This window comes from Melanerpes formicivorus, unplaced genomic scaffold (genome assembly GCF_026170545.1).
Source record: "Melanerpes formicivorus ecotype bairdi unplaced genomic scaffold, bMelFor1.0.p_v2 SCAF_479, whole genome shotgun sequence".
Taxonomy (NCBI): domain Eukaryota; kingdom Metazoa; phylum Chordata; class Aves; order Piciformes; family Picidae; genus Melanerpes; species Melanerpes formicivorus.
The window spans coordinates 105,001-115,000 of record NW_027142831.1 but is presented as its reverse complement, the minus strand read 5'-3'; positions in this window follow the sequence as shown (position 1 = coordinate 115,000).

Sequence of the window (10,000 nt, the reverse complement as noted above, 5' to 3'; positions counted from 1 at the left end):
CCTCGGTGAGTAGACGTGCTCTCCCTGAGCTGGCAGGTAGACGTGCTCTCCATGGCGAGGGGGGACTTAGTGCACTGAGCCGTGCGGCAGGAGGTAGACGTGGTCCCCGGGACGAGGGCCGCCTGGTATCGCCCGCCCGGCCCCCAACCCCCCCCCCCCCCCCCCCACCCCAACCCCCCCCCCCCCGCGGCGGCGTAAATGAAGAGAGGCAGTCGGCATGAAACCTTCTTTTATTAAGTGTTGTTTTCATCGAGCGTCTTTCATTAAAGGTTGTGTTCTGAAGCAGTCTTTTCTTCAACAGCGCTGTTCTCCCGGGGAGAAGGTCTGCCGGCATCTCTAGAAATCTCCCCCCGCTCCTGACCGCCTCCCCCCCCGCCCCCCGCTGCCGGTTTGCGCGGAGCCCCCCCTTCCCGCCGTTGCCTCTTGCCGCTACCACCCGCCCCCCCCCGCTGCCGGTTTGCGCGGAGCCCCCCCTTCCCGCCGTTGCCTCTTGCCGCTACCCCCCGCCCCCACCCGCTGCCGGTTTGCGCGGAGCCCCCCCTTCCCGCCGTTGCCTCTTGCCGCTACCCCCGCCCCCCCCCCGCTGCCGGTTTGCGCGGAGCCCCCCCTTCCCGCCGTTGCCTCTTGCCGCTACCACCCGCCCCCCCCCCGCTGCCGGTTTGCGCGGAGCCCCCCCCTTCCCGCCGTTGCCTCTTGCCGCTACCCCCGCCCCCCCCCGCTGCCGGTTTGCGCGGAGCCCCCCCTTCCCGCCGTTGCCTCTTGCCGTTACCCCCGCCCCCCCCCCCCGCTGCCGTTTTGCGCGGAGCCCCCCCGCCTGCCGTTGCCTCTTGCCGCGGCCGCCACCGCCCCCCCCACACCCCCCGGCCCCCGTTACCGGTTTGCGCGGAGCCCCCCCTCCCGACGTTGCCTCTTGCCGCTGCTGCCACCCCCAGCTCCCCACACCCCCCGGCTCCCGTTAGCGGTTTGCGCGGAGCCCCCCCTTCCCGCCGTTGCCTCTTGCCGCTACCCCCGCCCCCCCCCCCGCTGCCGGTTTGCGCGGAGCCCCCCCGCCTGCCGTTGCCTCTTGCCGCGGCCGCCACCGCCCCCCCCACACCCCCCGGCCCCCCGTTACCGGTTTGCGCGGAGCCCCCCCTCCCGACGTTGCCTCTTGCCGCTGCTGCCACCCCCAGCTCCCCACACCCCCCGGCTCCCGTTACCGCTTTGCACGGAGCCCCCCCGCCCGCCGTTATCTCTTGCCGCTGCCGCGACCCATCTCCCCCCGCCCCGCCGCCGCTAACTGCCCCCCGAAGCCGCTAGCAGCTGGGCACCCCCCGCCAAAGCCGCCGCGGCTTCCCTTCCCACATTGTCCCCTGGAGGGGGGATCGCGACGCGGGCCTGCCCGGCTGCTCTCTAACCCCTGCGACCGAGGCGGCGCTGTTAGGCCGGCCGTGCCGGTGCCCCTTGCCGCAGCTAGCCTCTCGCCGCTGCCCCTCCCGTCCGTCGTCCCCCGTCCCAAAAACTTGCTGCTCTCCACGCTGTAGCCTGCACGGGGGAGGTTGCGCTCCGCTCCTCCGGCCCTAAAGCCGCCCTCGCCCGCCCCCCGGCTTGCCGCTTGGCTCGGCTGCCCGCCCGCACCGCTAATCCCCCCAACGCCCCCACCCCAAAAACACCCCAGCCCTACCGCATGCCGCTCCCCCTCTCCCCGCTCTCGCTGACCGCTGCCACCCCCCCCCCACCCCTCCCCCCCCGAAACAAAACCCCCCAGCCCTACCGCATGCCGCTCCCCCTCTCATCCCTAGCCTGCCCCCCCCGCCGTCGCTTGCTGCTGCCGCCGCCGCCGCCGCCAGCCAGCCGCCGCCGCCGGGACCCCGCCTCGGTCTGGTGGCGCGCGCTCGGAGATCCCCGGCTACCCGTCCGTCCGTCCCTCCCTCCCTCCCGCCCCGCCCCGGGGGAGGGCCCGGGGCAGCGCGGGCAGGCGGGGAGCAAAAAAAGGCGCGGGCGCCAAAAAACGTCGGGGTCCCGGGGTGGCGGAGGGGGGCGGCGGCGGGGGCGGCGGCGGGTACACGGCGCCGGGTCCAGGGCGCCGGGTCCAGCCCGTCCCGGGGCGGGGACAGGTGGTGTCGTCCGTCCCCGCCCCCGTAACCTGCTCTGAAGCATCCGCTTCCCGCCGCGGTTCGCCCTCCACCCCCCCGCCGCACACGCAGCTGCCGCTTCCCGCCGGCCCTCTGCCCCCCGCCCCGGGATCAACCACTCGCCGGGTCCAGCCGGTCCCGGTCCCGGGAACCTGCTCCCGGGGCCAGCCGGAGCCACGCCCCCTCCTCTGACGCTTCCAGCTGCCGCCTCCCCTCCCACTCCCCAAACTCACACTGGCCCTCGCCGGCCCCGCCCACCCGCCTACCTGCTTGCCCGCCGCCGCTGGGTGGCGTGCCGGACACTCTCGGCACACAGGTACACAGACAGGGACACAGGGACACAGGCACTCAGGCACACAGGGACACAGGGACACAGGGACACAAGGACACAGGGACACAGGCACTCAGGCACTCAGGCACTCAGGGACACAGGGACACAGGGACACAGGGACACAGGCAACTCAGGCACACAGGGACACAGGGACACAGGGACACAGGGACACAGGCACTCAGGCACTCCCAGGCACTCAGGGACACAGGGACACAGGGACACAGGCACTCAGGCACACAGGGACACAGGTGGCGGGCCGGAGGCCGCTCTCACACTGTGTGGCAGGGGTCCAAGAGCCACCCCAGCCCAACCCAGAGGGTCCTTTTGCACCTCTCTAGAGGCCACCCAGAGACCCCAGGCCGCAGCAAGAAGCCTCCCCCGCACGCTCTGCAGCTTCCGACCCACCCCAGGCCGCAGCAGAAGCCTCTCCCGCACGCTCTGCAGGCTTCCGACCCACCCCAGGCCGCACCAGAAGCCTCTCCCGCACGCTCTGCAGGCTTCTCAGGCCACCCCAGGCCGCAGCAGAAGCCTCTCCCGCACGCCCTGCAGGCTTCTCAGCCACCCCAGGCCGCAGCAGAAGCCTCTCCCCGCACGCTCTTCAGGCTTCTCAGCCACCCCAGGCCGCACCAGAAGCCTCCCCCGCACGCTCTGCAGGCTTCTCAGCCACCCCAGGCCGCACCAGAAGCCTCTCCCGCACGCTCTTCAGGCTTCTCAGCCACCCCAGGCCGCACCAGAAGCCTCCCCCGCACGCTCTTCAGGCTTCTCAGCCACCCCAGGCCGCACCAGAAGCCTCCCCCGCACGCTCTGCAGCTTCCCACCCACCCCAGGCCGCAGCAGAAGCCTCTCCCGCACGCTCTGCAGGCTTCCGACCCACCCCAGGCCGCACCAGAAGCCTCCCCCGCACGCTCTGCAGGCTTCCGTCCCACCCCAGGCCGCACCAGAAGCCTCCCCCGCATGCTCTGCAGGCTTCCGTCCCACCCCAGGCCGCCACCAGAAGCCTCCCCCGCACGCTCTGCAGGCTTCTCAGCCACCCCAGGCCGCACCAGAAGCCTCCCCCGCACGCTCTGCAGGCTTCTCAGCCACCCCAGGCCGCACCAGAAGCCCCTCCCCAGCACGCTCTGCAGGCTTCTCAGCCACCCCAGGCCGCAGCAGAAGCCTCCCCCGCACGCTCTGCAGGCTTCTCAGCCACCCCAGGCCGCAGCAGAAGCCTCCCCCGCACGCTCTGCAGGCTTCTCAGCCACCCCAGGCCGCAGCAGAAGCCTCCCCCGCACGCTCTGCAGGCTTCTCAGCCACCCCAGGCCCCAACAGAAGCCTCTCCCGCACGCTCTGCAGGCTTCCGACCCACCCCAGGCCGCACCAGAAGCCTCCCCCGCACGCTCTGCAGGCTTCCGTCCCACCCCAGGCCGCACCAGAAGCCTCCCCCGCACGCTCTGCAGGCTTCTCAGCCACCCCAGGCCGCACCAGAAGCCTCCCCCCGCACGCTCTGCAGGCTTCTCAGCCACCCCCAGGCCGCAGCAGAAGCCTCCCCCGCACGCTCTGCAGGCTTCTCAGCCACCCCAGGCCGCGAGCAGAAGCCTCCCCCGCACGCTCTGCAGGCTTCTCAGCCACCCCAGGCCCCAACAGAAGCCTCTCCCGCACGCTCTGCAGGCTTCCGACCCACCCCAGGCCGCAGCAGAAGCCTCTCCCGCACGCTCTGCAGGCTTCCGACCCACCCCAGGCCGCACCAGAAGCCTCCCCCGCACGCTCTGCAGGCTTCCGTCCCACCCCAGGCCGCACCAGAAGCCTCCCCCGCACGCTCTGCAGGCTTCCGTCCCACCCCAGGGCCGCACCAGAAGCCTCCCCCGCACGCTCTGCAGGCTTCTCAGCCACCCCAGGCCGCAGCAGAAGCCTCCCCCGCACGCTCTGCAGGCTTCTCAGCCACCCCAGGCCGCAGCAGAAGCCTCCCCCGCACGCTCTGCAGGCTTCTCAGCCACCCCAGGCCGCAGCAGAAGCCTCCCCCGCACGCTCTGCAGGCTTCTCAGCCACCCCAGGCCCCAACAGAAGCCTCTCCCGCACGCTCTGCAGGCTTCTCAGCCACCCCAGGCCGCACCAGAAGCCTCCCCCGCACGCTCTGCAGGCTTCCGTCCCACCCCAGGCCGCACCAGAAGCCTCCCCCGCACGCTCTGCAGGCTCCCTTGTCTGCTTTGGAAGGCCTCCCATCCACTCCAGACCTGCCTGGAGGCCTCCCTCGACTGCTCCCGGGGCCCTCGAAGCCACCCTAGGCCTTTCTGGAGGACCTGCTCGACCGCTCGGGCGGCTTCTGACGCACCCTCGGCCATCCGGCGCCCAGCAGCTCCCAGGGCCAGGCAACCGCCTCCCCTCCGGCCGCCCCTGGGGCCGGGGGTGGCTCGGACTCGGCGCCCCCAACGTGTCGTCCCGTCCCCCCCCGCCCCGCACCGCCGAACATTCGCTGCAGCCGAGGGCTTGCCGCTCGACGCCTACCCCACCCGCCCAGCCCCCCGCTGCGGCCCGGCGCTGCCCCGGCCGCTGCGCCCCGCCTCTCATCGCTCCCCCACCCGGCAACCGGCCGCCGGGCACGGCAAGTCCCAGGGCAGGGAACAGGTGCTGCCGGGGACCCCGTGCTGGCTGCCGGCTTCCCGGGGCTGCCCCGGGCACGGACAGGTCGCCCCCCACCGCCCCGGCGAATGTTCACCCCGAACCGGCTGCCGGCTGCCTTCGAGCACCCCCCGCCCCCCGCCACTATCGTCCCCCCGCCCCCCCCTCCGCCTCCGCTGCCGCTTCTTCCCCGCACCGCCTCCACTGCCTCCCCCCTGCCGCCGGCGAACGAGTCGCCGGATCCGTAGGGTGCCGGGAGCCCGAACGGCGAGCGGCTCCGGCTGCTGCGGGACCGGGGGGATTCGAGCCGGTCGGCCGCGGCCGGGACCCCGTGCCGGAAGCCGGCATCCCGGGACGGCCCCGGGACGGCCCCGGTCGCCGGCCGGGTGACGTTCAGCGAAGCGGCTGCCGCCAGTCTTTGGGCCTCCCCCGTGCCGGGGCCGCGGGGATTCGAGCCGGTCCGGCCGCGGCCGGGATCCCGGGCCGGACGATGGCTTCCCGGGCCGGTCCCGGTCGCCTCCCGGGTGACGTTCACCGAAGCGGCTGCCGGCTGTCTTCGAGCCCCCCCCCCCCCTCCGCCTCCGCTGCCGCTTCTCCCCGCACCCCCTCCACTGCCTCCCCCCGCCGCCGGCGAACGAGTCGCCGGATCTGTAGGGTGCCGGGAGCCCGAACGGCGAGCGGCTCCGGCTGCTGCCGGGACCGCGGGGATTCGAGCCGCTCCGGCCGCGGCCGGGACCCCGTGCCGGAAGCCGGCATCCCCGGACGGCCCCGGGACGGCCCCGGTCGCCGGCCGGGTGACGTTCACCGAAGCGGCTGCCGGCTGTCTTCGAGCCCCCCCCCCCTCCGCCTCCGCTGCCGCTTCTCCCCGCACCCCCTCCACTGCCTCCCCCCGCCGCCGGCGAACGAGTCGCCGGATCTGTAGGGTGCCGGGAGCCCGAACGGCGAGCGGCTCCGGCTGCTGCCCGGGACCGCGGGGATTCGAGCCGCTCCGGCCGCGGCCGGGACCCCGTGCCGGAAGCCGGCATCCCCGGACGGGCCCCGGGACGGCCCCGGTCGCCGGCCGGGTGACGTTCACCGAAGCGGCTGCCGGCTGTCTTCGAGCCCCCCCCCCCTCCGCCTCCGCTGCCGCTTCTGCCCGCACCCCCTCCACTGCCTCCCCCCGCCGCCGGGCGAACGAGTCGGCGGATCCGTAGGGTGCCGGGAGCCCAGAACGGCGAGCGGCTCCGGCTGCTGCCGGGACCGCGGGGATTCGAGCCGGTCCGGCCGCGGCCGGGACCCCGTGCCGGAAGCCGCATCCCGGGACGGCCCGGGACGGCCCCGGTCGCCGGCGGGGTGACGTTCAGCGAAGCGGCCTGCCGCCAGTCTTTGGGCCTCCCCCGTGCCGGGGCCGCGGGGCTTCGAGCCGGTCCGGCCGCGGCCGGGATCCGGGGGCCGGACGATGGCTTCCCGGGCCGGTCCCGGTCGCCTCCCGGGTGACGTTCACCGAAGCGGCTGCCGGCTGTCTTCGAGCCCCCCCCCCCCCCTCCGCCTCCGCGGCCGCTTCTGCCCGCACCCCCTCCACTGCCTCCCCCCCGCCGCCCGCGAACGAGTCGCCGGATCTGTAGGTGCCGGGAGCCCGAACGGCGAGCGGCTCCGGCTGCTGCCGGGACCGCGGGGATTCGAGCCGGTCCGGCCGCGGCCGGGACCCCGTGCCGGAAGCCGGCATCCCCCGGACGGCCCCGGGACGGCCCCGGTCGCCGGCCGGGGTGACGTTCACCGAAGCGGCTGCCGGCTGTCTTCGAGCCCCCCCCCCCTCCGCCTCCGCTGCCGCTTCTCCCCGCACCCCCTCCCACTGCCTCCCCCCGCCGCCGGCGAACGAGTCGGCGGATCCATACCGTCCCGAGAGCCCGAGGCGGCGGCACCCAGTGCGGGTCCGGCCGAGGCCGGGACCCCGTGCCTGTCGCAGGCTTCCCGGGACGGCCCCGGAACGGCCGCGGTCGCCGGCCGGGTGACGTTCTCCGAAGCGGCTGCCGGCTGTCTTCGAGCCCCCCCCCCCCTCCGCCTCCGCTGCCGCTTCTGCCCGCACCTCCTTCACTGCCTCCCCCGCCGACCGGCGAACGAGTCGCCGGATCCGTAGGGTGCCGGGAGCTCCGAACGGCGAGCGGCTCTCCGGCTGCTGCCGGGACCGCGGGGATTCGAGCCGCTCCGGCCGCGGCCGGGACCCCGTGCCGGATGCCGGCATCCCGGGACGGCCCCGGGACGGCCCCGGTCGCCGGCCGGGGTGACGTTCAGCGAAGCGGCTGCCGCAGTCTTTGGGCCTCCCCCGTGCCGGGGCCGCGGGGCTTCGAGTCGGTCCGGCCGCGGCCTGGGACCCCGTGCCTGTCGCAGGCTTCCCGGGACGGCCCCGGAACGGCCGCGGTCGCCGGCCGGGTGACGTTCACCGAGGCGACTGCCGGCTGTCTTCGAGCCCCCCCCCCCCTGCCGGAGCCGCGGGGATACGAGCCGGTCCGGCCGCGGCCGGGACCCCCGTGCCGGAAGCCGGCATCCCGGGACGGCCCCGGGACGGCCCCGATCGCCTCCTGGGTGACGTTCACCGAAGCGGCTGCCGGCTGTCTTCGAGCCCCCCCCCCTCCGCCTCCGCTGCCGCTTCTCCCCCCGCACCCCCCACCACTGCCTCCCCCCGCCGCCCTGCGAACGAGTCCGCCGGATCTGTAGGGGGCCGGGAGCCCGAGGCGGCGAGCGGCTCCGGCTGCTGCCGGGGACCGCGAGGCTTCGAGCCGGTCCGGCCGCGGCCGGGATCTCGTGCCGAACGTCGTCTTCCCGGGACGGTCCCCGGGAGGGCCCCAGTCTCCTCCCGGGTGACGTTCACCGAAGCGGCTGCCGGCTGTCTTCGAGCCCCCACACCCTGCCGTGGCCGCGGGGATTCGCCCCGGGTCCGGCAAGCTGACGGTTCCTGTGTCGGACGCCGGCTTCCCGGGACTGCCCCGGGACAGGCCCCGGTCGCCTCCCCGGGTGACGTTCACCGAAGCTGCTGCCGCATGTCTTTGTCCCCCCCCCCCCGTGCTCTCCCTCAGGCGGGAGGTAGACGTGCTCTCCCTCGGCGAGTAGACGTGCTCTCCCTCGGCGAGTAGACGTGCTCTCCCTCGGCGAGTAGACGTGCTCTCCCTCGGCGAGTAGACGTGCTCTCCCTCGGGCGAGTAGACGTGCTCTCCCCTGGGCGAGTAGACGTGCTCTCCCTGGGCGAGTAGACGTGCTCTCCCGGGCGAGTAGACGTGCTCTCCCTGGGCGAGTAGACGTGCTCTCCCTCGGCGAGTAGACGTGCTCTCCCTGGGCGAGTAGACGTGCTCTCCCTGGGCGAGTAGACGTGCTCTCCCTGGGCGAGTAGACGTGCTCTCCCTGGGCGAGTAGACGTGCTCTCCCTGGGCGAGTAGACGTGCTCTCCCTGGGCGAGTAGACGTGCTCTCCCTGGGCGAGTAGACGTGCTCTCCCTGGGCGAGTAGACGTGCTCTCCCTGGGCGAGTAGACGTGCTCTCCCTGGGCGAGTAGACGTGCTCTCCCTCGGCGAGTAGACGTGCTCTCCCTCGGCGAGTAGACGTGCTCTCCGCGGAGATCGCGCCTTGTCGCCAAGGGGTCGCTGTTGCGCTCTGCCTCCGCCTACGTCATCGTACAAGCCGGCGTGATTTCTGCGACCTGCCGCTGGGCGGAGGTCGGCCTGGTTGTGCGCATCGCGGAGCTGACGGCCCTCCAGTTCCGTATATGAGGGAACAGCGACGCCGAGCACATCCCAGGGCAGCGCTGCCGAGCGGCTGCTCCAAGCCACCCGCCAGGCGGCTGGGCAGGGGTCCGTCTGGCTTCTCGGTGGCTTTCGCCCGGGTCAGAGAGGGGACCCGCGGGGCCGAACAAAGGCGCGGCGGTTTGGAGCGGCCGCTGGCGCACCCTCAGCGGTGTTGGATGGGTTTCGCTCGTCCGTGAGCCGGAGCCCAGCCCGGGCTCGGCAACGAAAGCGGGGAAAAGAAAAAAAGTTGACGAGTGGCTGGCGCCGGCCACTGCCGAAGTGTGGAACCCCCGAAGCGAAGTTTGCCCGGTGGGGCACGGGGGCAGAGAAAGCCGGGGAGATGTGGTGCCGGCGTCGGTCCCACCAAGAATGGAAAGCAAGCCCGTCCAGGCACTGCGAGAGAGAGCCCGGTAAGGGGCCAGAGAGAGTTCCCAGCACTGGACCCTCTTCACGGGGGTTCCCCCCCATGGCCAAAGCCGCAGCCCGCGGGGGCACGGCATCTAAGGGAAAAGCCAGCGGCGGTGACTGGCCACTCGTACGCTATGGAGCCCGGCATGGGGGGAGGAGGGCAAGCCGGTGCCCCAGCACGGCTTCCTCCTGGCTCCAGAGGGGCGCCCCGTGATGGAGATGTAACTCGGTGCAGCTTGAGGGAAAATGCAAGCCCACATTCGGGGAGGCAGAGGTGCCCTGTGAGCCGGTGCGGCCCGGTGCAGCTTGCCCCCCCCCATCTTCTGGAGGGGCGCCCCGTTTGCTCCTCCGGCGTGTGTTGCCCGCACGCCCGAGCCCCGTGCCTGCTGGCTGCTCCCGAGGGCGGTGGCGGGTGCGCGTGGCTGTGTCTGTCCCAGAAGAGCGAGGCCGTGGGGCCTCCGCTGGCTTCCTTTCCTTCTGTCCTTGTTGATCGATGAGGCCTTTCGGGTCGCGTCGGAAAGGGCCCCCGGCCGGCAGGGCAAGGGCGGTCTTCCTTTCCACTTCGCTTCCCGTCGCGTGTGAGGTGTCGTCCTCGTTCCCCCAGCCCCGAGCGGCTCGAGCGGGTGGGGAGCCGTGGCGTTAGCGGCCCGGCGCGTGCCTTGCCGCATCCTCCCCTTTCCCACCTCCCCCCCGGCGCTGGGGCAGGGTTCGGGGACCGGTCTACCGCAACCGGCTTTGTGACTGCTGCGTGGCCCCGTGAGTTTTCAGGTGGTCCTAAAACGCGTGAGGCGCCGGTGTCGT